Here is a 24,399-nt window from a genome sequence, read left to right on the forward strand (position 1 = left end):
AAACTGCTTCTTTCTCGGGTAGCCTAAAACTCAGCTCCGAGCTTATACAGAGCTCTGAGAGTAGAAATACAAGAAAGTTTAGTGGTTTAATGATTAAGTCATCCAGTGGAACTCACCTGTTCTGATTCCCAAAGAACCACTGCAGACTCACTCCCATGTGTAAGATCAAAGACCGAGGTTTGTTTGCCCTTCCTAGGGCAGTGGGGAGGGAGAAGAAAGGTAGACTTCTTCCTCTTGGTGGATGGCCCTGCTACATCAGGGCCCCTAGGAAGACAAAAGCTGTTTCACACTTTGACAAAGGCCCCTGCATTTTGTAAAGTAGCTAGATGGGAAACTAAGGAACGAACCCACAGGATTCAGCGGTGTCTTGGACAATCATCTGTGTGAAGGTCAAGGTTAAGACAATTCTCTTAGAAGCAAGATGTGGACATTCCTATCGCAATGTCATGCCACAGAGATGCCACAGGGGTGTTATAAGGATTCCACAGGGGGGCTACAAGATTCCACAGGGGGCCACAGGGGGGCTACAAGATTCCACAGGGGTGCTACAAGGATGCCACAGGGGTGCCACAGGGATCTGTGAGATGAGATGATGAATCCAAAGCTGGCTTTAGTCCTAGCACTGAGGAGACAGAGACAAGCAAATCTCTGTGAGTTTAAGGCTAGCCTGGTCTACATAGTGGGTTCCAAGATAGCCAGGGCCATGTAGAGAAAGCCTGTAAAAGAAAAAAGGGTTGAGGACAGAAGAATTTCCCTTCTAATGTATTTAATGTAAAAATTTGCAGTGAAATATGTCTCATTCTCAGAAACTTAAAATTCTCTTCCTTGTCTGAATGGGTTTTACTTACCACGAATGGCCATAACAGTTAGCAACATTTTATATAGAATGCTGAATTATCTAGGTATATTCATAAACACACAACCCTTTATTAGGGCATGAACTCCATATATAATCATTTTGGTAAGGGAATATGATAGTCTATACATTACAAGCTGTTTCAAGATAAACCATATATTCTGTGTTTCTTTTCAAGTGACAGAATCCTATTTTTTTAGTGTATATATTTATATATGCGTGGTTGCACATTTAATTTTGTGCATGTGTAGGTGCACATGTACATGTGTGCACATGTGTGTGGAGGCCAGAGAACAATCTTGGTGTGGTTGCTCAGGAACCATCCACCTTGAGTTTAGAGAAAAGTAGGGCTTAGGGAGTCCAATTAGGCCGGGCTGGATGACCAAGTGAGTTCCAGAGATCCTCCTGTCTCTGCCTCCTGTCTCTTGGTGTGTGTCACCAAGGTGTGTGTGTGTGTGTGTGTGTGTGTGTGTGTGTGTGTGTGTGATGTGTAAGTTCTGAGGATTGAACTCAGGCCCTGATGCCTACATAATGAACATTTTACTGACTGAGTCATTATCCCAGCTCAAGAACCTTGGTTTTTATATCACATAGACTATATGTTCTTGGCAGATGGAATTTGTCCTGTCCTTGCTTCTTTCACTTTCTTGCAAGAGACTCACCAGCTTGATTAGGCTTACCAGGATGATTTCCCTTTTAATTAACCTAATTGTGGGAGCAATATCACAAAACTTCCTCGGGTCCTTCCCACACCCAAGGTTGGGATAAGCCAGGACTACAAAGGAGGGGATGGGGCTCTGGGGCCTATCTTTTCAATACTGCTTGTTGCAAATGATGCCTGCCTTTCATCTCTGAGCACATACTAGAACGTGACAGCATATTTAAAGCTACATCTCTCATTAGAGATCACTTCTCAAACTCAACCTATCATTTTCCCCTTTTTTTAATGTTCTCGAGATCCTTCTTTTAAAAATTGAAGCATTAACATGCTGTCTGTAGTTGATATGGGATTCTCCAAAACTCAACAGACTACATCAGCAAAGGCTAATCTGATGCCTGTGTGGAACACACCCTAAACAATACCTGACTGCTAAATGAGAGCCTGAAATGAGGATTCCTAAAGCTGCCTTAACACGGAGAGCGAACTGTCTGAAGATGGAGCTGAGGTGTTTTTTTCTCTCTTTGTTTGCCCTATTTTGAGAAAGATGATTTGTGCAGATAAATGCCCTGCAAATAACTTAGAAAATGCTTGAAAGAGTTGTAAGATTGTATGAAAACAGCCACCAGAGTGGCCCAATTTATTCCCCTAACTTTGGTTTTCAGAGGCTAATGGTCCAATTCATATTTCGGTTTTTGGTTTTTTTGTTTTGTTTTGTTTTTGGTGTCACAGAAATCATTTGCTTACCATTGCGTATGGAAATTCTAGAATTATTGATTACATTTTAATAAAAACAATAAATAGGCATTCTGTTCCATATATTACCTTTTGTGAGTTTAATCCACCTCTCCGGCTTCCAGTTGTCTGTAGGAACACCACCACAGCCAACAATCTGGCTGTAAAATTGAGGTCTAGGCTCTAAATGAGGTGACTGAGGCCACTGTCATGTCCTGAGACCCCCAAGTGGCTCTTGTACTAGACAGCAACACTGTCGGAACTTTCTCCTACTGCAGTGTGTTTGATTGATAGCCTGTTCAGAGAAGACAATGTCAGTGACCTTAATGCTCTGAGCCAAGCTCGGCTGGTGGCATGGTCTGACAACCTGAATATGTTTTTCAGCTGAAATGAGCAAGTGGCTGCTGTGGTCTCCACAGCAACGGTGTAGCTGGAACCCTTGGGAGCTCTCAGGAGAGGCACAAAGGCAGCTGCGAAGGAGGCTTCAGCTGGGATTAATGGTGACTTTAGGATTAGGGATCCTTTATGTTCTTTCTAGTAAACATATGTACAAACTGAGGTTATTCCTCACTAGGAAACACTTTGCTTTTTTTTTTTTTTTTAATGCAATATTTTCCTCGCCTGGATTTTTATCAATGCTACATCCATCTTTGTAACAGCTACCAGCTTAAGGGACAGGGAAAAGGAAGATAAAAGCTGAAAAACAAAAACAAAACAAAACCAAACAAAAAAACACATGGGTTTTTATCAAATTTCTGACTGCGTTCCTAATGTTTTTCCTTTCTAATTACCCACCAGGATGTACTTATTCCCTATATGAAAGAAAGGAAAGTAAGATGCTGAGAGGAGGAAGGCAGCGGTAGAAACCGGTGACCTCGGAGTGTTCTCACCGCCTTCCCTGCGACTGAGCCACTTGTTTGTTGGTTGCATTGGGGCATGAGTCACACCCTTGACTGCCTTGCTGGTGAGGAGAGGTGACACCATAACTGTTATGTTAGCAAATGTGAATACAATATATTTGATTGATACTCTTGGAGTTATGGAAATTTTTAGAACAGCTTAAAGGGAGGCAGGCCTGAGAATCATGGGCAAGAAGGCCTAGATGCAGAGTTTTCTTATTAGCTCTTTGAAAATTCCATACACCGCATTTTCCTCATATTCACCCTTCTCTACTCCTCCTAAATTTACTCCATCCTTCCCTACCCACCCAACTTCGTATCCTTTTCCATTCCTTTCTGTTTAAAAAAAACAAAAAACATGCTTCCAGGTTGTGCTGTCTATATATTCTTGGTTGTGTAACCTTCCACTGGAGCAACTTACCAGGGACAACACCCTTTTTAAAAATATGTTTAATTAATTTATTCAAATTACATCTCACTTGTTTTCCCCTCACTTGTATCCTCCTGTTCCTCCCTCCCTCCCACTTGCACCCTATTCCTCTCCTCTAGGTCTGTGACAAAAGGGGACCTCCTCCGCTACCATATGGTCACAGGCTATCAAGTCTCATCTTGATAGCCTGCTTATCCCTTCTCTGAGTGCCACTAGGCCTCTCCACCAAGGGCAAGTAGTCAAATATGGGGCACTGGAGTTCATGTCAGAGTCAGTCTCCGTTCTCCACACAACTGTGGAAAATATCCTGTCTATTGGCTAGATCTGAACAGGAGTTCAATGTTTACTGTATGTATTGTCCTTGGTTAGTGCAAATCCTCCCATCATGATGTTCTTCTTCTGGGTTTCTAGGACCCTCTCAATCTTTCTATTTCCCCATTCTCCCATACTTCTCTCACCTAGAGTCCCAATAAGAGCTCCTCACATCTATCCCAATCTCCTAATAAGTGAAGACTTTCATGGGACATCCCTTTTGGGCTAGTGCCCAATTATAAGTGAGCGTATACCATGTGAGTTTTTCTGTGTCTGGGTTAACTCACTCAGTATGATCATTTCTAGTTTTATCCATTTGTCTGCAAATTTTGGGATTTGCTTGTTTTTAATAGCTGAGTAGTATTCCATAGCGTAAATGTACCACAGTTTCTTTAAGGTCAACAATTAATAAATGAGACCTCATGAGGCTGAGAAGCTTCTGTAAGGCAAAAGACACTCTTAACAGAACAAAGCAACAGCCTACAGTCTGGGATAAGATCTTCACCAACCCTACATATGACAAAGGTCTAATATACAAAATATAGAGAGAGCTTAAGAAATTAAACACCACCAAACCAAATAACCCAATTAAGAAATGGGGTTCACTACAGGAAGAACACTATGATGGGCAGATCTGGGCCCAGGGGTTCTGCTCGATCTATGGCACCAACCAAGGACAATATGTACAGTCATCATCAAACCTCTACCCAGACCTAGTCAAGGGACAGAATATTCTCCACAGTTAAGAGGAGATTGGGGACTGACTTTCACAAGAACTCTGGTGCCCTTATTTGGTCATGTCCCCTTGATTGGGAGGCCCAATGGCACTCAGAGGAAGGATAGCAGACTATCAAGAAGAAACTTGATACCCTAGCATCATATTCAAGGGGAGGAGGTCCCCCTCAGTCACAGTCATAGGGAAGGGGAATGGGGTGAAAGCAGGAGGGAGGGAGGGAGGAATGGGAGGATGCACGGGATGGGATAGCAATTGAAATGTAATATGAATGATTTTATTTTTCAATAAAAAAATTTAAAAAAAAAGAAATGAGTTTAGAGCTAAACAGAGAATTCTCAACAGAGGAATATAGGATAGCCAAGAAACACTTAAAGAAATGCCCAACGTCTTTAGTCATCAGAGAAATGTAAATCAAAACAACTCTGAAATTCCATCTTACACCCATCAGAATGGCTAAGATCAAATAATCGAGTGACAGCACATGCTAGGGAGGACATGGAGAAAGGGGAACACGCCTTCATTGCTAGTGGGAATAAAACCACTTTGGAAATCAATCTGGTGCTTTCTCAGAAAAGTGGGAATAGGGCTTCCTCAAGACCCAGCTATTCCACTCCTTGGAGTATACCCAAAAGATGCTCCACCACACAACAAGGACATATGCCCAACCATGTACATAGCAGCCTGGAAACAACCTACGTGTCCCTCGGTCGGAGAATGGATAAAGAAACCATGGTACATTTACACCATGGAACACTACTCGGGGACAACACTCTTAAAGAGAACTGACTCCACATCTCCCAGCAACTCTCAACTGCCAATAGCTCCTTGGCTGGGGGGGTGGAACTTGACACACAGTTTCCCCTTTCCACACGCACTTTGCCCTGGCTTGTGTGTGCTGTCACAACTGCTGTAAATTCATATGTACAGCTTTTCCCTTGGTGTGTTCAGAAAACATTTTTTTTGTTGTTGTTGTCGTCATCATCCACCACTTCTGGCTTTTACAATATTTTGGTCTCCTGACCTTGGGAGGTGAGGATATGATATAGTTGTCCCATCTAGGGCTGGATAGCCCATAGTCTCTTATTTTTTATATTTTGGCCAGCCATGGACCTCTGTTTTAATCACTGTCTAGACAAAATATAAAGTTCTCTGGGGATGAGGACTAAGAGATTCATTAATCTATAAGGACGATGATAAGTCATTAGGAGTCAGGTTAATACAATATCTGTTTAGCAGAGTAACAGCAGTTCCTCCCCTGGGGCCTATGACCTTGGTTCTTGGTCCAACAATGGTGCCAGGTATGGGTTTCATCTTGTAGATCAGGCCTTAAATCCAATGAGAACGTGTTTGGTTGCTCCAGTGACGGTCTTGCCACTATTGCATCAGTGTGTCTGTCTTTCCAGGCAGTCATTATTGTAGCTCGCAGGCTTTACAGTTGGGTAAGATGGATGATTAGTTTTCTCCTCTAGGAGCATATGTAGCACATCCCAGCACTGTGAAAGCCAGACAGTAGGAATGAAATTTCCAGGTTAGTACCAGCTTGGTACCTCTGTGTTCGCTGATTCAAGTATGCTTTGTCCTCAGCAATAGGGTCTTGCCATCAAGTTCTTATGAGTAACCAATATCATTGACAATAGCTTGTCATGTTTGTGGGGGAAAGCCTTACAATGGACTCAGTGGAAGATGGAATGCCAAGACCGCACAAGTAAAAATACGAAAACATTTAAAACACAGGAAAGGAATATGTAGGGATTGTGGGACGCCATGAAGAGACCAAATCTTTGAATTATAGTCATAGATGAAGGAGAAGGATTACAGTTCAGTGACATTGACTAGATCTTCAACAAAGCCATGAAAGAAAATTCTCCCAAACTAAGGAAGGCCAGAGAGGGGCTATGCACACCATCCAGTATTTCTTAAATTTAGTTGAAGAAAGTTCTCTTTCTAAGAGCATCTGAGTGCAGATGTAGGTAGAAGGGTCCTTAGATACAGCAAGACAGGCCCTGCCATGGGATCCGTGCCTAGAGGCCCCATCATGTCTTACTGGGGCTATGCGGCTTTTGTCTAGACAATGGGAACAGTCTCACTCAGAATCTGGGTTTTTCCTTACATGTTATGCTCTGAGCTTTCATTGCCTGAGCCTTTATTTAGTTTGACCTTCCAAGGTAGACTTCCTTTATATACAGTCCTAATAGTTAGTTAGTATTTAGTTAGTTAAATGCTATCTGTACAAAAAGTTTTAGTTAGTGACAAATCTTGAATATATATATATATATATATATATATACACACACACACACACAATATATATATATATATTGTATATGAACACGAGCCTGTGATTTGCTGTTGGTATAGTATGTATCCAAGCATAGGAAGAAAGGGGGGGGTCACCTGGGAATAATTTCACCCCCCACCATCATTTATTTTCTTTATTTCTTCTTAATAGTTTAAAATATATTTCAATTTTTATGTGTATGACTGTTCTGCCTGCATATATGAATGTATGCCATGTGCATTCTTGGTGTAGGCATAAGGTTATTGTGTAATTCACATGCTAATTTCTGTACAACCCTCCCCCATGTTTGGTTGCAATCCTTGTTCTGAGACTCTCCTGTCTCAGTGCTGTGTATACACTGCTCCCTGGTTGCTCCTTGGTACAAAAAAAAAAAAAAAAAAAAAAAAGCAGCTTACAGCCAATCACTGAGCAGGAGGAGAGAATAGGGCTAGACTTCCTGCCAGTCAGCAGAGGAGGAGTGAGAAGATGTTTTTAGTTTGCTAAAGTGGGATGAAATTTTATTTAAAAATTTTAAGGTTGCGTTATAGCTTTAAAATATTTAGCCATGTGGTATGTGGGGCTGTGTTTGTGCTATCTGGAACCACAAGCCTTGCAAAAGGTAGGAGAGAGCCCAGGCTGTTATGCACAGGCCAGAGAAACCTACACTTAGGGTCACTCTGCTGTTTTTTTTTTTTTTTTGTTTTGTTTTGTTTTGTTTTGTCTTATTTTTTTTTAATGATCCTATCTACTGGGACATTTACATTTACCTACAGTTCACACCATCCTAGAAAGGAGACATCACAAGTGGAATCAGGAGCGAGGGGCAAGCAATGGGTTTCATTTTTCATTTTTCACAGCTGTAACATATTTTAGCTGAAGTTGGGCATTGCCAGTTATTAGCCCAACAGCGGTGATTGTAGATACGAACAAGGGTGGTTGGCTGGCTGCAAGGCCAGAAGCAGATTCAACTTTGGGATGGTCCCCAGTCCTTCAGCTCCTTTGGGTTGTAGTCACCAATATGTTAGTTACGTCTCTATTGCTGTTGCCATAGAAACAAGGGAACAGTTAGAATGGGGGGTCATAAAAATATGTAGAGAATGAAGGATTTACTTGAGATTTAGGCTTCCAAGGGAATAAGGATGCATCGTCATCTTGGTGGGGAACTGTGGCTGCAAGCAGCAGACATGGCAGATGGAGCAGCAGCTGAGCGTGCATACATCACAAGCAGGAGACAGAGCACAGTGGGATGTTGAGGAGGCCTTTGGAACCTCAGAGCCTTTCCTTGTGACACACCTCCTCCAACAAGGCCCCACCTCTCGTCACCATTCCCAAACAGTTCCACCAGGTGGTGACCAACGATTCAAACCTATGAGCCCATGGGGGCTCATTCTCACTTAAACCGTCACAGGGTGGGTGGTTTGGGACAGTGATTCTCAGACTTTAGATGACAAAGTGTCACATGAAGAACTAGCCAGACTCCAGAGTTTCTGATCTGTGTTCTGGGTGGGGATGGGCCCTGAGAAACCCCAACTCTGACAGCTTTTCCGGGTGAAACAGATGTTGCTGCCCTTGGCATCACACTTATAGGACACCTCATTTGAAGAACTGTTTAGACTGGCCACACATTCATACCCCGCACTACTGAAATCAGGAAGTGAGCAGAGATACAGCCATGTAAGGTGACAAGCATCAGAAAATGAAGACAAATACAGCCAGCTCCCTAAGCAAGCCCAAGTGCGGTTTTCAAGCCTCCTGCCACAGCTGGTATTTGTTGCTTGTGGCTTGGCTAAACTGCAGGTGCCCACTCAACATCTGGCACCTTGAGCATTGCTCAGGAGCTCCAGAGGTCAAGGAGTCTGTATAGCCGCAACAGGGACGGCACGTCTCCTGAAGGGATCCCTTATGCGACACTTTTAGGGGATGAGATGAGTTTCCCAAATAGCTGAAGAAGTCGGGATCTCGCTAAGAGCTGAGGCGCCTGACGCAATGCAGCAGATGCAGACTCCTAAGACACTTGAGAGGCATCGCCCCACCACAGTCTCTATAAGTTCCCCCTGGTTATCCTCACTCAAGACAGAAACTTGAAAACTGAATTTTAACGATGCTCCAAAATGAAAGTGTAAGCTGCCGCATTGCCTGCTGTGGGGCCTCAGGCCACTGTGCCCGTCACCCTACTCAATGTAAGATCTGTACACAGTTTACCCTTTTAAACACAGACCTCATCTTGCTTCAGTTATTTTAGACTTAATGGAATAAAAGTCTAATTTATGCTCACACAACAGCATTAGTGCAGTTGTAGGTAAAACGGGGTGGTGGTAGTGGTGGTAGAAACGCATGTGTCTGTGTAGGTATGCATGCACTTCGCACAGTCATTCAGGGATTTGCTCTAATGGAGGTGTTGCCTTTTTCAACGTCAGATTTCCAAGGCCACTGTGAATGTTAACATCCAGGAAGCAGAGGAGTAAAGCGCATGGATTGCTACGGAGCCTCACACGGGTGAACTAAAACGCCCTTTACCTAGGATTTAAGGACACAGGCACAGCTAACTGCAAAGGGTGGCTGGGAAGGTGGGGGGACAGAAACACAGACACTGGCTGGGCAAATGCTTTTCGGTGACAACTCTTTGCTATAAAGGAACAAAGCACAAGAAACCGGGAAATAGCTTAGTGGGTAGGAGTGCTTGGTGTGAAAGCAAAAGGAGTGAGTTCAAATCTTCACCGCCTACATAAGACATGCAGGAATCCCAGGCTTGGGAGGTGGAGACAGGCAGATCCTGGGAGCTTGCTGGGCATCCAGCCTAGCTCAAATGATGGGTTTCAGCTTCATGAGTGACCCTGCCTCAAATAGCAAGGCAGAGTACAAAAGAATGAAACCCAGTGGCTGTCTCTGACCTCCACATGGCTGTGCATGGGAATACACACATGCATAAACACACGCACATATACCATACACACACACACACACACACACATACACCACACACACATATACACCACACACACATATACACACACACACACGCACCACACACACATACACACCACACACACATACATACACACACACCACACACATATACCACACACACACACACACCACACACACATATACACCACACACACACACACACACACCACACATACACACCACACACATATACCACACACACACACACACACACACACACACACACACACACACACACACAACACACACAACACAGCCCCCTGCTAAAGAAAGGAACATAGAGTTTTGGTGTTCAACAAAACATATACATTCTCTTCCTGACTCATACACCAAATGTAACGTTTTCTTGAAAAATCTAGTGCAACGTCTTGTGCTGTGTTTTTGGCTGACTTGGCCCCATAACGCATTTCTGTCTTGAGTCTAAATAAGACAAAACTTCGCAGTAAAAGATCATGAAGAAATAATGTGTGGCCCATCCCTCTGTCTGGGTCCTATCGAGCCATATAGCGTGTGATCAGTTTAAGGATGTTGAGAAGTAAAGAAACCAATTGACTTTGATTGACCTTATAGGTCTCACAGTTTCACATGAGCACTGTGCTAGCCACATGCGTGCGTTGCTGCATCAGGAAGCTGCAGTCATCACTCTGATGTCAATGGCTGCTTGATACGCTTAATGTGGCTGCACAGCTGCTGGAGTTTTCTCCTGCGTCACACGGCCTGGGTTGTAACGGGCTTTATACTTTGGTCTTGTCTGTCTGTCCTTTTGCTTTTGGTTTTTCAAATTCTTCTTCTCTCCATGCTGAACTGCTGGCCTTCCCTTTTAAAGATTCTTAGCACTTCCCTCAGCTGTGTGTCTTCCATCTTTTTTTTTTTTCTTCTAATCTTTCTGTTGAGAAAAGTCGTCAACCTTTCTTGAATATAGTAAAAAAAAAAAAAAAAGTCTGTGCAAGCATTGCAGGAGTCCAGGTGTCTTCCTATTGAGGTAAGTGACCATATTTCGTAAAATCTATTTTTGTTGCTCTGGTGCTTTCTGCCCACTTCCTGTTTCCTTCTTTCTGTTCTGAGCGGTGCACCTGGAGAAGCTTTGAATAATACTGTGGTTCCAACTGATGAACCCCACTTTATCCAAGTTACTAAGTTGATCTCAAGGCGTAAACCAGTGAACTCCCAGCAAAACCTTACCATAGTTCTTGCACAATTCCTGCTCCCATCAAGGGATGTTTAGATGTAAATTGCATCTTTTTGTGTGTGTGACTCTTTATAGTCATCTCAGATTACTGCAGGCATGCGTTTAGAAGACAGTCCTCGTCATCTCACCTGCCCCTCTTCGTCTTTGCCATGCGTATCTAGAGCCAGGAGATGAGGGAATGTAACAGCTCATGAGAAACAGCCTGAAGTCCTGTGTGATTTCTTATCTGTTTCAGTTTTCAGTCAAGGAAACAAAGAAATGAAGCTTTTTCGGGAGAGAAAAATCTGTCTTTGTTTTAGTTATTTAAAGGTTTTTTTTTTTTAATGATTCACATAATGAAAGTTTCTAACTAGCGTTACTCATTGATACACAAAATTGCCTCTAGAGTTGGAGACACAGTTTAATACCAGGAACCAAACAAACAACAAACACCCTGGCCTGCCAAGGGCCTCTGAGCTTGAGTGTGCATTTTAGCTGCCTGTGATTTAAGGGGCTCAGATGACAGGAAGAGAAAGAAAAAAAACTCATGTTCTCTATCAGGTATTCTTAGAAATGCCAACTCATTTTTCTAGAGTATTTATAGCACAAGCTAACGAGAAAATGAATCACTTCCAGCGCCATGTGGGGACTGTGACATCGTAGTAACACTGCTTATTTAAGAAACTTGAAAACAACATCCTGGCTTATTAAAGCTGTGAGTGGATGACTGAAGTGAGTAAGACCACAGAGCAGGTTCAGCCTCAACTGAGTTGAGGGCTATCAACAAATTTCACTGGACTTTGTAAGCATAGTGGTTATTGTGTCTAACGGTAATTTTAGGTTTTAAAAAGTGTGTGTGGGGGTGGGGGATACTCATCGCCGCATATGATTATACTTTGTCACAGTCTGTCATGAATTTATAAACTTCTAGTAGGTATCAAGCCTGTCCTAATATTCTCAAAGAGAATCGGAGTTGGGCACTGGTCCATTTTGTTAAAAAAAAAAAAAAAATGATTGAACAAACCCCTTTGATCTACGTTGCTATTCTGCCTGCAAATTATGCTGCATCAGTGGGGATACAAAGCTTGTGGGAGGAATCAAGCAATGTCTTATTTGACTTAAGGCTTATTCCACAAGATGGAAGCCGTAACACACACACACACACACACACACACACACACACACACACACTTAGAGATAGACAGAGACAGACAGAGAAGACCTGGTCCCCACCCATGTAGCAGTATAGACAATCCTTGGGTGACTAAGTGCAGAGATTAGATAGCTCAGAGGCCTGAGTAAAAACAAATACTACCTGTCTTTTAAAAAGAGTAGTGATAAAGAGTCTTCTAATGATAATCTGCTAGAGTCATAGATCATCCATTGTCAGAGAGGCTTCCTTCTTAAGCTGATGGGAACAAATACAGACTTTACACACAGTGGACTTTGGAACATTCATCTGTAGATGGGATGTCTCCATCAAATCCCTCCCCTCAGAGTTCAGGGAACCCTGCGGTAGAGGAAGCATAAAGAGTGTAAGATCCAGAGGAGATGGAAGATATCAGGAGAACAAGGCTCTCTAAGTCAATGGAACAAAGTTTACATAAACTCACAGAGACTGAAGCTGCAAGCACAGGGCCTACATGAATATAGTATAAGTTTCATCTTAGTGTTTTGATGGGACTCCTAAGTGTATGAATGAGTAAATCTCTGATTCTTCTACCTTCTCTGGGCTTTTTCTTTCTGTTGGTTTTCCTTGTCCACCTTCAATGTGATGGTCATTGTTTTATCTCATTATATTTTATTTTGTTGAACTTTGTTGTTATCGTTTAGAAGCCTGGTCTTTTCTAATGAGAGATGAAAGAGAGTAGATATAGATTGGAGAAGATGTGGGGAGGATCTAGGAGGTGTAAAGGGAGGAGAAACAGTAATAAGGATATATTGTAGGAGAAAAAAAAATCTATTTTTTAGTAAAAGGAAAAATTATCTTACAATAAAATCCCAGGGATCAGGAGAAAAGATTCAGCATAGAACTGACCTCAAATTCTAATACAATGTCTTAGTTACTTTTCTATTTCCATGACCAAGGCAACTTATAAAGTACAATTGGGGGTTTGCTTATGATATTAGATGGTGAATTTATGACGTCTATGACCACCATGGCTGGGAGCATGGCAGCAAGCAGACAAGCATGGCATTGGGGCAGTAGCCAAGTGCCTATTGATCCACAAGCAGGGAGAAGAGAGAGAGCAAAGTGAGACTGGGCCTGCTGTGAGCATTCAAAATCTCAAAGTCCATCTCCAGTGACACTCCTCTTCCAACAAGGCCACACCCCCTAAGCCTTTCTAAATAGTCCACCAACTGGGAAGCAAACATTCAAATATGAGCCTAAGTGTGGGGGAGTGTAAGCTCACTGAAACTGCCACATACACCATGGACAAGTAGAGATTTGCAGCCAAGGGGCATCATGCGAGTAGGGAGTTAGTTAGTAGATGGAAAGTTACCAAGAGAAAATATCAGAGATAAGGGAGATTCCTGTCAAAGTAACTTGATAGGATTCTTGCTGAAGGCCAGTCAAGGTCATCAGATACCTTAGAAGGGGAATTCTCTCTCTTCCTTATCCTCCTTCTCCACTTTTCTCCCCTCCTTTTTCTCTTTCTTTTCATCCTCCTCTTCCTTCTTTCCTCCCCTCTCTCTGAAAGAGTGTTGCCTTGTAGAAGAAGAGCTCTTGTTCCTCCTGCCTAACCCCAGAGTGCTAGAATTACAAGAGTGTGCACCACACTTGGCAGAGTCTTGCTATGCTACCTTAACAGGATTCTTGCTAAAACTAAAATTGTAAATATGGATGCAGAATTCCATATGTGTGTGTGTGCGTGCACACACACACACACACACACACACACACACACACACACACACACACACACACACGGGGCCTAGAAGAGAATAACTAAATTTGATCAAGGAGGGAGTCTATGTCATATCACTCTTTCTATTCTCTTTCCCCTGTCAGTTTTTTCCCCCAAGATACTTAACACATGTCTGCTGACACTCTGGCAGTATCCAGTCACTGTGCTAACTCATCTTTGAACAAAAGGATCTGCAAAGAAATTTTCTCAGAGAATGATTAGTCATTGCCAGGGGCACAATGCTTTAATAGGACAGAACAGCACTGGGCAGGAAAATGATGCTAGCCAGAATGCCCAGGGCTGGAACCTGGCTTTAGGGAAACCCAGGATTTGTTCAGCTTATAAAACTGTACTTCCAGATGGGCAGATTTCCTAGGATGGGCACCTTGCAAAGCTGAGGTCTTTAAACTGATGGCTTCTCAGTAAACCATATCTTCTCGAGCTGCCATCACACCGCTCCCATTCTGGTCCAATATTTTAGATCTCAGTGGCCACTGAGATGCTGTCCTATAAGATTCTGAAAGACAGAAAGGTCACATGCATACATTCATGAATTCTTTTCTTGTAGTTTGTAACTTTTAGAGTTCTGAAAATATTTAGAAACCTTGACATCCACAGTAAATTCCATTAATAGTTACCATGACCTTTATTAATGGATATTCTGGCATCCCTTGTGTCTTCAGGAAACAATTCAAACAAACAAAGAAACAAACAATCTGTAAACTCTCGACCATCTATGCTTGAAAGGACATGGTGTTAAAACAGTACTTGAGTTCATCTGTTGCTTTGTGCAAGTCATTGCTGCACTATTTCACCATTCGCTGTTTATAGAACTGGAATTTTTTTAAAACAGGAAATTATAATAATAGCCAATGTTTATTGAACACATGAATTCATATTATTTGCTTATTTTGGTGTTATGAGTCTTTGTCATGTAGCCCTGGTAGCCTCCAACTCATGATCCTCCTGTCTCAATGCCCCAAGTGCTGGAATTACAATGTGTACCACCACATCTAGCTTGGGAGAAGGTGAGTGTGTGTGTGTGTGTGTGTGTGTGTGTGTGTGTGTGTGTGTGTGTGTGCGCGCGCGCGCGCGCGCGCGTGTTTCTTGTGCACATGACTGTATGTATTTATGGGTATGAGAGCATGTGCATGCATGAGGAGGCCCAGAGGTCTTCCATGATAGCTCTCTAATTTATGTTTGGAAACAGAATACTTCACTGAACCTTCATTGCCGAGGCTGGCTGTCCAATAAGCTCCAGGGGGCCCTGCTCCCTTCCTTCTGCACCAGAGTTATAGATGTGGGCTACTCCACTAGACTGACTGGGGATCTGAAATCAGGTTTTTACCCTTGTGTGACAGTTGTTTATCCACTGAGCCAGAGCCGACCCTGCGGCTTATAAGCACTTCCATTCTATACCAGACAAAATTCTAGACACAGAATCTTCATGAAACCTCGTCCTTCTGTATTGGGATGGAGTAACCAAGGAGCCTGATGGTCATCTAGTAAGTACTGGGGACAGAAGTTGAACTCAGAGAGTCTGAGGCAAACACTGCTGTTATGGCTGCCAGGTGGGAGACACTGGGGCTTAAAAAGCCCAGTCACTTGGTCAAGGCTTCTCATTTAGGGTCCAGTAACTCAAGAGTTAGTGAGCTGGCAGAGCTGAGCCTTGAACCAAGGCCTACCTGACCCAGAGCCTGAATTTTCAACTCTCGCATCAACCTTTCAAAGGAATTCTCTCTACTTCATGCCATTTAAAGTAGGAACTGGAGGAAGTCATCAAGAGTTGAAGCCCTTTCTTGCTCGTCAGAGAGTCTGGCCACATTTGCATTCCAAACAGCTTTGCCATGACTCTCAGTCACCGCCTTCATCATTAGGTGTTTATAGCTTCAATGTCTTTCTTTCTTTTTTTTTTATTTTTTTTATTTTTTTTTACGTCTATTGTCAGTGGGTGGATTTGTACCTGTGGGTGGGAGTGCCAGCAGCGACCAGAGGCATTGGATCCCCTGGCACTAGAGTTGTCACCAGCAGCCTGAGTCGCTCATTGTAGTTGCAGGAAACCCAACTCAGGTCCTCAGCGAGAGTAACACCTGCTCTTAGCTGCTGAGCCATCTTGCCAGCCCCAGGTTTAGTTTTTATCTGTCCCCTCCATATGCCATGAGCTCCTTAATGAAAAAGGTCTATTCTTCTTTTACACCCTTTATTACTTAGTGGAGGGCCTAGCACACAATAGTACTTAGTACAGTTTTATCACCGAAAGGCACTGAAAGGTGTTCATAAGCATTGCTCTGAAAACATCTTGTCGTTCACAGAATTAGTGGTGCCAGGTGAGGCATTTAGTCCCTCTGAGAGCCTAGGCCCTTGTCTGCTTGGAGGACTATGGTTGATTATTCATAGCAGGTGGAATGCACGGATGTGAGGCCCACTTGAAATCTGTAAAATGCGTTTTCTAAATGTGAGCTGTGCTGAATTCCATATTGAATATCTGCTCCTGATCCCATGCCTTACTCAGAGCATCCTGGGCCAGGTTGGCAGTTGCCTACACTGATCTGTCTCCACGGCACCCAGCTGTGTACCTTCAGAGCAGTGGGTACCACCTAATCATTATAGCCCATGCCAGACAGATAATGTGCTTCATTTATTGCTGGGCTTATATTCCTACATGGCTTCTGCCCACGTTTCTTTCAGGGTCCTAAGGAGATCTTAAATGAGCATAAATCTGGTTAACTATGAGGATGAGGTAAGAAAAGAAGGGTCTTCACAGCTAAGGGAGCAGATAATTGGCCCCTTAACCACCGAAGGTTAAGTGTGGCAACTCATCAAAGCACAGTGTTTCCTCATCATGATCTTCCTCATCCACATTTAACCTGGTTTGTTAAGCGCAGCTGAGGACACAGAAACCTCAGGACGCTGACATCTTTAAAAGCTTTTAGAAGGCGACCAGTCAAGGACTGAGAAATCTTCGCGTTCAGCACTCACTTGACATCCACATCCTTGGGGTTTTTGTTTTTCCCTTTTGTGAAATTCCTTACTTTAGGGTGAATTCTTTCTTCTTTTATTTCTAAAGACCTATTTCCAATCATGTCAAATTCTCTGGAGGTTTGAGGGGCTTTCAAATCCCTACTACCGCATAAAAGTGGCCGCCCTCTCCAGCTGTTTGCTTTTCAAGTTTGAGAAGGTTTATCCATCCAAACCAATGTGGTCATTTATCAGAAGGGCTTTCTCCATTTAAAAAACTAAAAAGGGCTTATTTAGTATAAGTTTGACATTTCATGTAGCCAACAAATCACATATCCAACTATAATAACTTACATTTTTAACCCAGTATTATGATCTTGAGGATATAATGAGACATGACATTTCTTATTGAAAAAAATTAGGAAAGCTCTTAATAGCGCATCTTTAGGAAAATGGTCAAATAAATTATTGCTTATTGAACAGTTTTCTGCCATTACAATATGCTTTCTGAATGTGAAGATGGGCACTACTTGAGAAGAGGAAGGGGCTAAAGAAAGGGTAAGGAAGGGCAGGGGAAGACACCAGAGGGAACAAAATGGCCATGCATGAAAGTGTCATCATTAGACACACTGTTTTGTGTTAAACAAAAAAAAAAAAAAAAAAAAAAAAAAAAAGTGCTAGAAAAACGAAATACTTTTTAAAGGGGGGAGTTTTCAAAAAAGTAACAGCAGATGATTATTAAAATATTTCATGAGAATCTGCATATATTCCTATCTTTCTCTATTGCAGACATTCTACCTAGAAATGCGCACGTACTTAGATAGAAAGGAAGCTGGGAGAAAATCTTGCAAATATTAACTGAGGCCCCTGGCAGGCAGTGAGACTGTATGTAAGATTCATTTTCACTTTAACTTTTTTGTGTCTCTAAATGTTGTGCATTGTGGACATTTGACTGTCAGAATTTTTAAAAAGGTGCTTGGCACAACATTCCTATTGTATTTCTATCAATCTCAAAGAATGAAAATGAAGGGTGTGAGCAGTGGAGCTCAGACATCTGCTGCCGGCCCTCCTGGGCATCCTTGTAAGTCTCCTTGCTTTTGTAGGCCGACTTGACTAGGTACACAACAGAACTTCCAAGAAAACATGGTCAAGTCCTTCAGATGACTAACCTCCCTTTGCTGATGCTCGCCACTGAGTCTCCTTCCTAACCTCAAACAGAATAGGTTGGGAGAGCGGCTGGGGAAGAGAGCGAGGCACTTAGTTTAACGCAGTGCCTGGTATGGCTGCGGGTTGAGTGAGCCTGGATTCAGCTGGTCTTTCACTAGTGCACATGGATTAACTGACCTAATTGGGGTCAGCAATAAGCACTCAGTAAAAGTTTGCTGTTTCTGCACTTCAAACGAATTAGGACTCTTTCAACAGCCCTGGAGGCGGAAGCAGGGCCTCAGCGAGCGCAGAGGGCTAGCTGCCTTGCTGGTAGGAAGGAAGCAATTAAGAGGCTGCATCTCGTATTTTGTTGGTGTTGGGCATGGGGAGAGGAAGGACTCAGAAAATCCCAGAGGGACTGTGCCAGGAAAACTGTGGACTCAACAAGGTTCAGTTGTAGAGTTGGAGGCGGATGTGGGAGGACCTCAATGAGCTCCGTATTAGCGACGCCTAGCTGCTGCCCCCCAGCCTCTGCACAGAGGAAGCCCCTGCTCTTTGGTACCCACGTCCCATCACAGTGGTCAGAAAGGCTCCCCTTCACTTACCACAAGTAGGGAGGGGTGAAGAAGAATGGCCATTTTCGGCTGTGTTGCTAGTGGAACGAGCCATCACCTAGATCCTCCTGAGCAAGATACTGGTTGGTCATCAGGTAGAAAGTGATTCCTCCTCTCCGTGTCCACAACCTCCGCATTCTGCCACTGTGGATAACAAATGCCATCCCATCTTTTAGTATAGGGCTTCCATGCCCTATAGTAAACAAAACATGTCCGGATGAGAGAAGAAAAATCAAGACTTTGACACTTGAAGTTTTGAGTTGTTTAGACGGCAATTAGTTCCTAGAAAGGCCTATAAGACAAATGCTTTGTCCTGTCTGGTGGGACGGATGAGACAGACTAAGAAGGAAATCAAGGTGCTTTCCTGTTATAAGACTAGAGAAAGTTTTTTTTTTTTTTTTTGAGAAACAGCATGGAACATCCCTTCTAATGGCAAACAGGCAGCTCTCGGAGCATCCCTCGTGGCAGAATGAAGTCAGGGTCAGTTCTCTGGCACCTGCATGACAGATTCGCTATGAGACAAGAAAGATGGTCAAAGCCAGCATGTAGGCAATCCATACAGAGTGATCAAAGATTAGATGACATTGATGACATTGGTTCCCACTCTGGTGGCCAGGCACTTTTCTCACTGTATCACCTGAACTCACACAGGTACACCTCCCCCTCAGGTCAACACAACAGTCTTCTACCTGAGACCCAGAGATGATGGGCCAGGACTGCAATCCAAGCAAGGCCTGTGATGGAATGGAAAGGAAACGGCAGGGGAAGGCACGTCTAGTTAAAAGCACAGTCTTCCTTCATCAACATGCCAGGCAAAATAGTCCAGGCCCAGGGAGAAAAGCATAGAGTGTTTTCTTTCATGCATGGAATCCAGGGATGGAAAAGAGAAGATGTAAAATTAGAAGAGAGAACATCAGGGAATCAAAAGGAGCTGGGGGAAAGGAGGGGGGCAGTGGTGCTGAACCTATGGGTCACAGCCTCTTTGGGGGTGAATGATCCTTTCACAGGGGTCACCTAAGACCATTGGGAAACACCGTTACTTACATTATGGTTCATAACATTAACAAAGTTGCAGTCATAAAGTGGCAACCAGAATAATTTTATGGTTGTGTGTGTGTGTGTGGGGGGGGTGGTCACCACAGCATGAGGATCTGTATCAAAAGCTAACAGCACCAGGAAGGTTGGGAACCACTGAAGGAGGGGACTTTACAAAGGCGGGTAAAGAAGGAAGGATGAGGATGACAGACGTAAGTCGTACGCATGGGTGACGCTGTCACGGTGAAACCCATTACTGTACACAACTGTGTACAGTACGTAGTCAGTCAGTCAGTCTCAATGACACCCACTCCTCAAGAAAATAAAAATTAGAAGAGCAAACATTCAGGAAGAAGTGAGTGCAACTCTGAAGACCCATGGCTTATCTGGACCCATCGTCACTCTTCCGGCCAAAATTTATTGAAGCCTTATTACCTACTTAGGAGCATTTCTAGTTACTTGGTCCTCTGTCTATCTAGAGCGTTCTCTATTGAGCTGTAACTTACAAATTATTGGGTTTTCTCTTTTGGGTTTTCACAAGTGGCTCAGAGCCACTTGAAGGAAAGCAGCAATCAAAATGGATGCCACAGTCAAGGCCCAGGACAGCTGAGTCTGCTGTGACGCTCCCTCACCTCTTTTTCTCTCACCTCACCCTTGTCAGCAATGAATCTGTGTTCTGTTTGCATATTTATGCTTTTCCTGGCCTTAACTATTTATAAAAATGAGGAGACACTTGGAACTGAAGACATAGTTCAATGGGTTACGTGCAAGCAGAAAGACCTGAGTTTGACCTACAGAACTCACATGAGTTCTGTGCGTCTATAAACCCAGCACTGGGGAGGCAGACAAATGGACCCCTGGGGCTGCCTAGCCAGGCAGTCTAACTGAATTGGCATGCCTCAGGTCCCAGTGAGAGACCCTGTCTCAAAAAAAGGAGCAACATTCCACATAGACCTCTGGTTTTCACACACACACACACACACACACACACACACACACACACACACACACACCTGTGTGCTTGTGCACCCTCACACATGTGGACAAGCACACACACAAGAATTAAAACAAAAACAACATACACCTTCCACTTCATAAAAGAATCCAACTGTCCTCAGCTCTGTTTAGGATTTGGTTAATTTGAATGAAAAAAAAAATGAGAACATGGATGCTCTGAGGTATTGGGTGAAGAGAAGGTTTCTTGTAGATATCAGGGAAAAAACAGCCAGAGGAATCTGGAAGGATCCAGACTGAATATGGACAGTAGATTGAACGGAGCCATTGGGGCTGGTGGTGGGGGCTGGGGGTTGGGGGTGGGCAAGGAGAGAACCTGGAAACCAAGAGACCAAAATAAGCTAGGTTTTCGAAAGAGAAGCTGGGAGAAGTGAAGTGAAGTTCATGGGATGGGGAGGCTTAAAGTAGTGGTCCCACCAGGTACTGGCACTGCTGGGAGCCTGGCTGCCAGCGTCCTTTGATATGGTAATAGGCCTCTGTTCAGATGCATAGCGAATTCTCCACAATGGGTGGGGGGGTTGAGGGGTTGCCACGGAACCTCTGACTTGCACTCTGGTGCCCACCATTTGATCGTTGCCCCATTGGCAGGATGGCCTTGTGGGCACACAGAGGAAGGAGACAAGGGGATACAGGCTATCCTGATGAGACCTGATAGGCTATGGGCAGACTGTGGGGGGAGGAGCCCACACATACTCCTTCACCAGTCAGAGGTCTAGGGGAGGAGAATAGGACAAAAAAGAGGAGGGTGGGAACGAACAGGAGGGGATAGCAGTAAGGATGTAATGTGAATAAATTATAATAAATAAAAAAAAATATTTTTAAATAGGCACCTCAGGTAGTCATTCCTCCCAAGTTTGAGATCTAACATTTGAGACCTTGTCTGTTCTGAATGGACCTGAGGAAAGAAGAAGCAGTAGAGACGAAGGAGCCAAAGGAGCCGCTGTTCTAGGAGCAGCCTTGTTTCACCCTCACTCACCCCTACACAAGCCCGGAAGGGTACAGGCTGCAGAGCACCTTGAAACAGAGTGCCCTTGGCCTCCTCTTCCAAAAGCATAAATTCAGGCCAGGAACAAGCCACACACCCCGTGCACAAGGCTTCCTCCCTGGTTGTCCCTCCCGCACTTAGCTCTTGAACTCTGGGCCACTGGGCATGACGGCAAAGGGTGGAAGGAGCTAGAATTGCTCCCACATTCCTGGCTTTAGTTCCTGCTAAGTAGTGAGGCCAGCAATAAGAGAACAGAGGGGAAGAGAGTGTTTACTGAGCAGGGCCCATGGGCCAGACATCCATTGTTTTCATTTCATCCTCTCAACAGTTAGTTGCATGAGCCTCTCTGACCTTGGTCGGGCGATGGGGGGTTGGGGGCCAGGGTGTCACACACACCAGAAACCTTGCTTTCAGATACCCACAGCCCGCGTCCTTTAGTCCCATCAGGTTTGTACTTTAATTCCTTCATTTCTCGTCCCTTTCTCCTCCCTGGCTTATGTCTTAGTTCAGCTTCACCACAGCTGGGCCTGGTGTTTGTAATACCCTCTTAGGATTCTCTCCAGCCCCAGTCTGGCCTTAATTTGTTAATCCTGTGGCTACCAGTTATTTATTTATTTTTTTTCTGAATGCAAATCTGAAATATTAGTCTTTTCTCCTACCATGTCCGCTATGAGTCAACTTTGAGTTTCAGGATAATATTGTGACTCTGGCTCCTTATAAACAAGGTCCTTTGTGATCCCAGATCAGCTGTGCCCTTCCATTGCTAATCAAGATGATTGCTTTTTCCTCATCCTGGTCATGTTCTGAGCTACACAGTCATTTTTGCTCTTTGGTAAGCCCCAGGGTTACCTCTGAGAATTCTATCTAGTTACTTCACTCAGATTCTGGCCAGGCGTGGTGGCACTCAGGAGGCAGAGGCAGACAGATCTCTGTGAGTTCGAGGCCAGCCCAGGACTACAAGAGGAACCCTGGCTCAAAAAAACAAAAACAAAAACAAAAACACAAGGGGAGGGAACACTTAATATGCTAAAAGAAGAGGACATGGAGATTGGAAGTTGTTCTGTGGTTTTCTTCATTTTGATCATATTTTTTTCCTTGTCTTCTGGAGAGAAGATTTTGACATCAATAGTAACTAAATATTTGAGAAGGGAATTTGTATCTTTCAGTTCTATATGGGATTCTTTTGTGGTTTTCCCAGGAGTCTGTGTTTCTGGAGAAAGTTTTTTTTGGAGGAGGGGGTTGTTTGTTTGTTTGTTTGTTTTTTCTGGAGAAAGTTTACTGAGAAGGGTCAATGCTTCTATAATAGAAATTTGCCTTTGGGAACATCCATAATATTCATATCAGAGTGATGCCCTATAGACAATCTGAATTTTTTGGGTTCTTGTGAATCAATTTCTTTTATGTGTAAGGAAGACAGGAGCTGTTTGGAATTGACATACATACATTGCTTAGTTATGACATCAGCTTGTTATCCTTTCTAGCAATTTCTTCTTTGACCTCTGGTTGGTGACTCAGCTGCTCACTCAGGAGGCTGCTGGGAGAAGGGTGCATAGGAGTTGTGGGTGGCTTCATCTTGCTGGCACCCCACTCTCCACTACTCTCCAGGTAGAAGTTCCTGTGCTGTGTCTCATTGGAGCCCCCATCGCTACAACATGACATCATCAGTTCCTCTCTGGAACTTTTATCATGAAGGGGTATTGGATTTAGGGCTTTTTAATGGACCTCATTTTGAGGCCGGTAGCCTTTGATGTCAAGTAGATTTTGACCTTCAGGCCTATCAGGTTTAGAGAACAGGGTTCTTCAAGGAAGAGAGGATGCCCTGGAGAATGAGCGCTCAGACAAGTTAACTGGGAAGCTTTTGTTGGAGTCTGGTGATGTCACAAGGATACCCCATGATTGCTACTGTTTATCTAAAGTATGCTTAGTACACAAAAGAAACTTCTTGCTGCTAGTCAATATTAATAAATATTCCTTGATGAGACTCTTCTAGTAAAATCCCTTGGGAAAAAACCCACCAGATTAGGGTCTTATGTGACCTACAAGTTCTTACTACATATAGCTTCTTCTATGGAACGCGAGTTCATTTCAAAAGCTCCGAAGCATCTGCAATCTGATAATTATACCACATCTATATTTCCATTTTGAATGCTTAGGTTTTAACCTACATGGATAGACTCCAGAGCAATGGCCTAAGATCCAAAATTGTACAGCGACACCCTAGAGACTAATCTCATGTTCATTATTTGTTACAATTTAGATGTGCTCGAAATATTAAAGGAGTACATTCTGCAGCTTGCTGCTCCAAGGCGCTAAGTATCATATCATGCATTATTCATGCTGGTGGTGGGTGGCTATGTGTGGCCTCATCCTTATGTATAAACCCTTAATGTTAATGGGCTACCGGGTCAAGCACACACATTCAGTGTTAGGCTTGGATCTTGGAGCCTTTACAGAAACTGAAATATGAAATTTAGTATTTTAGATTCTGCAAAGAAAACACAATACTGTTTCTAATAAAAATACAACTAGAATAAAACTTGAAACCTCAGCTTCCTGCTATAAAGTTCCCTCCCTCCACTAAAACACAGCTTCATATCAAAAGAAATAAACTTTGAGAAGTCAAATCTAGTCCCACAGATACTCTGTGGTTTCTTCTTATTTGGTATATATGTTGAATAAGGTTTGTTGTCGTTGTTGTT

General features: G+C 43.4%; 1 pseudogene; it reads right to left on the minus strand.

Annotated features, from left to right (window-relative positions):
* The window catches only part of LOC127201999 (NADH dehydrogenase [ubiquinone] 1 alpha subcomplex assembly factor 4-like), a 75,728-nt pseudogene extending 52,369 nt beyond the window's left edge, over positions 1-23,359 (minus strand).
* Between the last annotated feature and the right edge of the window lie 1,040 nt (positions 23,360-24,399).

Source organism: Acomys russatus, chromosome 18 (genome assembly GCF_903995435.1).
Source record: "Acomys russatus chromosome 18, mAcoRus1.1, whole genome shotgun sequence".
NCBI lineage: Eukaryota > Metazoa > Chordata > Mammalia > Rodentia > Muridae > Acomys > Acomys russatus.